The sequence below is a fragment of the Brassica napus genome, chromosome A7 (assembly GCF_020379485.1).
Source record: "Brassica napus cultivar Da-Ae chromosome A7, Da-Ae, whole genome shotgun sequence".
In the NCBI taxonomy this organism is placed as follows: domain Eukaryota; kingdom Viridiplantae; phylum Streptophyta; class Magnoliopsida; order Brassicales; family Brassicaceae; genus Brassica; species Brassica napus.
The window spans coordinates 4059714-4065097 of record NC_063440.1 but is presented as its reverse complement, the minus strand read 5'-3'; the positions used below and the strand labels follow the sequence as shown (position 1 = coordinate 4065097).

General features: G+C 29.6%; 1 long non-coding RNA gene across 1 annotated transcript; it reads left to right on the top strand.

Annotated features, from left to right (window-relative positions):
- The first annotated feature begins 3867 nt into the window (after window positions 1–3867).
- On the top strand, window positions 3868–4980 carry LOC125576672. The gene is made up of 2 exons (XR_007315108.1): window positions 3868–4482; window positions 4590–4980. It is a non-coding gene; the product is annotated as an uncharacterized LOC125576672 (long non-coding RNA).
- The last annotated feature ends 404 nt before the right edge of the window (window positions 4981–5384 follow it).

The following is a 5384-nucleotide window of genomic DNA, read 5'->3' as shown; positions in this document are numbered from 1 at the left end:
CACTTCGCGTACTTGGAATTCTCAGGCAATTCGGGCTTTGGTGGATCCAAAAGATGCAAAACTTATAGAAAGTCTACCACTGAGTAGAACTCAGAGGACAGATAGTGTTGGATGGCATTTTACCAAAAATGGAAAATATACGGTTAAATCAGGCTATCAGGTGGAGAGGATTTACCCAGATAAGGCACGGCCACCCCCTCTGATTGGTCCCACGGTTGACGTTTTAAAGGCTTATTGCTGGAAAATAAAATGTCCACCAAAGTTGAAACATTTTCTCTGGCAACTTGTATCAGGAAGTATAGCAGTTAAGAAAAATTTACAAGGGAGAGGGATTAAAGGAGATATCTGCTGTGCCAGGTGTACAGCTGATGAGGAATCGATAAATCATGTTTTTTTCGAATGTCCTCCAGTGATTCAGGTGTGGGCTCTTTCGAAGATACCGTCGAACCCATATGCTTTTCCAACAAAGTCGCTTTTCACAAATATAAATCATCTCTTTTGGAGAGTTCTACCACAAATGGAGGATCATCAGTTTGCCTGGATTCTATGGTACATATGGAAAAGCCGTAATAACAAAGTTTTTAGTAATTTGGATATTGACCCCATGGATACACTCAAGTTGGCAGAAACAGAATCTAAACTCTGGGCGGAGGCTTAGGTTTTAAACGAGCAGCGAACAGAACCACGACCAGTGGTTACGTCTTTGCCGACAATTCCAGGTAGATGGTGTTTTATAGATGGTTCTTGGAAAGATGGTGATAACTTTTCAGGGCAAGGATGGTTTAGTACGCTAGTGGGTTTTAATGGTTTATTGGGGGTGAGGAATGTTCGGACTAGCCTCTCTCCTCTTCATGCGGAGATGGAAGCGCTACTCTGGGCAATGGAATGTATGAGGAATCTACGTTAATTTCAGGTTACATTTGCGACGGATTGTTCTCAATTGGTGAAGATGGTTTCGGAACCAGAAGAATGGCCAGCTTTTGCAGATTAGTTGGACGATTACAAGATCCTGACGGAGAGTTTCACAAGATCAGACATCATCCATGTTCCACGAACGCTAAACACTATGGCGGATAGTCTAGCCCGTAAAGCTAGGATGCAACCGTCTTATGTTGTTCATATGGATGCAGATCACCTAGTTTGGTTTACAGAGTCAATATGAGTCTGTAAAAGTCGGCGACAAAAAAAAATATATATAAAATATAGATATTAACTAAATATAAAGTATAGGAAAGAGAAATACTCAATATATAGAAAAATAAATAATAAGTAAATATTATAAATGCACAATTTTTAAAAAATGGAAAGAGTACATTAAATATTAAACATCTATCTTAAAATGTAAAATATAGATATTAAGTAAATAGAAAGTATAAGAAAAAAATACACAACTTAAAAACAATGGAAAAAGTATATTAAGATTTAAACATCTATTCTTAAAATGTAAAATATATATTACGCAAATAGAAATACACAACTTAAAAACAATGGAAAAAATACATTAGTATTTAAACATCTATCTTAAAATGTAAATCTGTCTTAAAATATAAAATTATTAGTAAATAGAAAGTATAAGAAATAGAAATACACAATAAAAATAAAAATAAATAATAAGTAAATATATAATATAGGTAAACACCCAATTTAAAAAATGGAAAATTACATTTAGATTTAAAAATATATCTTAAAATTTAAAATACAGATATTACGTAAATTGAAAGTATAACAAATGGAAATATACAATTTAAAAAAAAAGGAAAACGTACATTAACATTTAAACATCTATCTTAAAATGTAAAATAGAGATATTAAGTAAATAAAAAGTACAAGAAATGGAAATACATATACAGGAAAATAAATAATAAGTAAATAATTTAAATATATAATATATTAATTATATATATAATAATAAGTAAATACACATTTTTTTTAAAAAATGGAAAAAGTTCATTAAGCATTAAACATCTATCTTCAAATGTAAAATATATAATATAAGTAAATACACAATTTAAAAAAATTGAAAAGTACATTAAGATTTAAATATCTATTTTAAAATATAAAATATAGATATTACGTAAATAAAAAATATAAGAAATAGAAACAAACATTTAAAAAATGGAAAAAGTACATTAAGATTTAAACATCTATCTTAAAATGTACATCTATCTTAAAATGGTAGTAAATTATATAAAAATGGAAATACCACATTAAACAAAAAAAAAATGTATAGTTTTACATCAAGAAAGTCCCTATAAAACTCATTATTCCATCAACATCAACCTCACACTATCAAGGAAAACTTCAAAGTACTCGAGCAAAAAAATGGTTCCACTATCAACTCTTGCCGTACCAAAAACCTTTAATGACCTTGAAGGAGATTTTTTATAACAACAAACTTTTTGTTAGGTGGAATCATTGTTGGGAAACCCGAAACTTCCAAAAGCCAAACTTATTCATGGGAAATTGATTTGCTTTTCATAGACTCAAAGGTATTCTTACAAATTTAAATTAATCTAATCCATAATTTTATTGTTAATATTCATACTAACTCTTTCATGATCAAACCATTACAGTTAATAACCATTCAAGCGTTTATCCTGATACACTTCATTCCTCGCCGAATCAGGTATAAGTTCATGTTGGTTTAGTATTGTTTTTGGTTTATTAACCGGTTTAGGATGGTCCTATTGTAAATATAATTTAAGTTGGTTTAGCATATATTATGCTTAAAATAACTTAAATTAAATAATAGTAATATTATGCTTAAATATAATTTTAGAGAGTTTTCAAATATAGTTTACAGAACATTATAGGTGATGAATTTAATTTATTAAATTCGTTTATTACTTAAAACTAAGTTTTTTTTTAAAAACATACTGAGTTATAAATATCAATGATGGATTGGTGAGTATAACATGAAGATAAAAATATAAATATTTGATTTTCAAGATAAGAAATTCAGCTTTTATTCAGTTACTAAATATATAATATCTTAAATTATTATTTTTTAAATATACATAATTTATATATATATATATATAGATTAATCTTCCAAACTTAAACTATTATATAGATGGAGGAGTTTCTGCGATGTAAGGAATTTTCTCATCCTTTTACTATTCAGCGTATTCCGAGGGCACAAAACACAATGGCGGACAAGCTAGCACGAGGTGCTAGAAATCAGCCTGCTGCTATGGTTTATATTGATTCGATTCCCCCGAGGTGGCTCTTGGATCAGGAATCTGCTTAGTTCTTTTTTAGCCTTTTGTTGTAGAAAAAAAAACTATTATATTACATATGAATAATGTTTTTAAATAAAAATAATTTCTGATTTAAAAAAAATAAAAACAACAAATGGTTATTTTCGAATAATTGATGTAATTTACATTATACTATCATTTAATAAGTATTAGATACGTTTTGATATATCATTATTTTCTATTTCCAGAAAACAATAAATTGGTAAACATCAATATCATCTAGGTTAAGTATACGAACATCCCAAATTCAAACATCACAAAAACTATTTACATAAACATTATAATACAATAATTTAATCAAAAAATACAATTCAGAAAAAACAATATTCAAAAGAATAGTTATATACTTAATATTTGAAAATCAAAGATATTTTTGCTAAAATTGTACTTACCTGGCCAAGGAGATCGACCATCTTTTTACGGATCGATCGATTGTTGAGCATGTGGTCGATCCAAAAATACTCTGTAGTTTAATTAAATATCTAAAACATTTATTCCAACACTCAACAGATAGTTTTGCTAAATATGATAACTAGATAGCCAACAAAATTACAAAAAAAAAATTTAAATAGTAAAAAATATGTTAATTTAACGTGTTAAAATTTAAAACTAAATTTTAATTATGGCATGCATCTTAACATTTATATAAATATATATCATAACCTAAATATAAATAATTTAACAACTTAAATTAGAAAAAAAAAATAAAAATCTCGGGTGTAGCCCGGGTTCATCTCTAGTCTAATATAAAGAAGAGCTACTCTCTTCTCCCATACTGCCACGTCATCAATTCATGCATTATGGGAGTGACATGTCCCTTACAATCATACGCTGCGTTTTGTCTGAATCGTTTATGGGTTTTACGAACACAAGCCGGCTTGGACTAACGTTATTTGGGCTCATAACAAAACAAAATCAAAGCCGAATTCTTTTACCTTCACCTTCTTCAGACGTTGCGACCATGGATTTCTAGGGTTCATCATGTTGTGGGAGCTTTGATTAGGTCAACCGACTATGGAGTTTCTGGAGTTTTATGTTACATGAATCGTCATGAAGAAACTCTGGATCGAACTCTGTTTGTGACGTTTTCGTTTGAGGTTCCTCTCCTCCAGACCGTTACAGATGCTTTGATTGATGGTCTTAACTCATTCTCCCCACTCTTACCAAGATTCCTCATTCAATGCATTTCTCTTCCAGTCGGTCAATCTTTTGCTATAAAAAGGTATGCATTCATCCTTAAACATCGTCCTTTCACTCCTCACAACACTTAAAAACCTTCTTCTTTGAGCATAGTGGCTAACTCATATTTCTTCCTTATTGATTTGAAAGCTGGTAGCTGTAGCACCACCGTCCAAGGCCGTCTTGGAGGCCAAGAATGTGAAAAGAGGTTGCGATCTTATGGGCGTAGTATGCTTCTCCTTGATGCCAAGGTAGCCCCGGCGATTTCCAAAACAAACCATTCCCTTTTCCTTTAAGATTTACAAGTGAAGGTATGATTAGTCATTTGAGTTTAACGTTTTTCAGGCATAGATTTTGAGTATATTAATCATCTGATTCTTCCCTTTTCCAATTGGTTCTGATTCTCGCTGTATGTGTAACAAAAAAGATAGAAGGTGTTTATTTCTAAAGAGTTAGTTCATTTGTCGACATCTAAACCATTTAATTCAATCTATGATTTGTGAGTTTCAACATCATTTTGAATCAATTATTTTTTCGAGAACATTTATTTCCAAAATTCCAATAAATTCAAAAATACACATACAAAAATAAGAAATAATATATATTTATCTTATAAAATATAATCAACTACCATTCTAAAGATATTTATTCTAAATACTATCATAACCAAAAAACATTTGTGATCTCTACCAAAAATAACAAAACAAATAGTGAAAATTACATTTATATTTACAAATGCTCATTCAAATATAAGATGTTTCAATATTATTTTTAAATTAATGTCCCGCCCGTAAGACGGGTTTACCCTAGTTTAATAAAAAAAACGAAATGATAACGAAAAAAATAAGAAAAAGCCGAAGAAGATGCATAATATATGTTGGAGAAGTTAATGAGATAATTACATATATAATTTTACAAATATTTGATATTACTAAATATTCATCA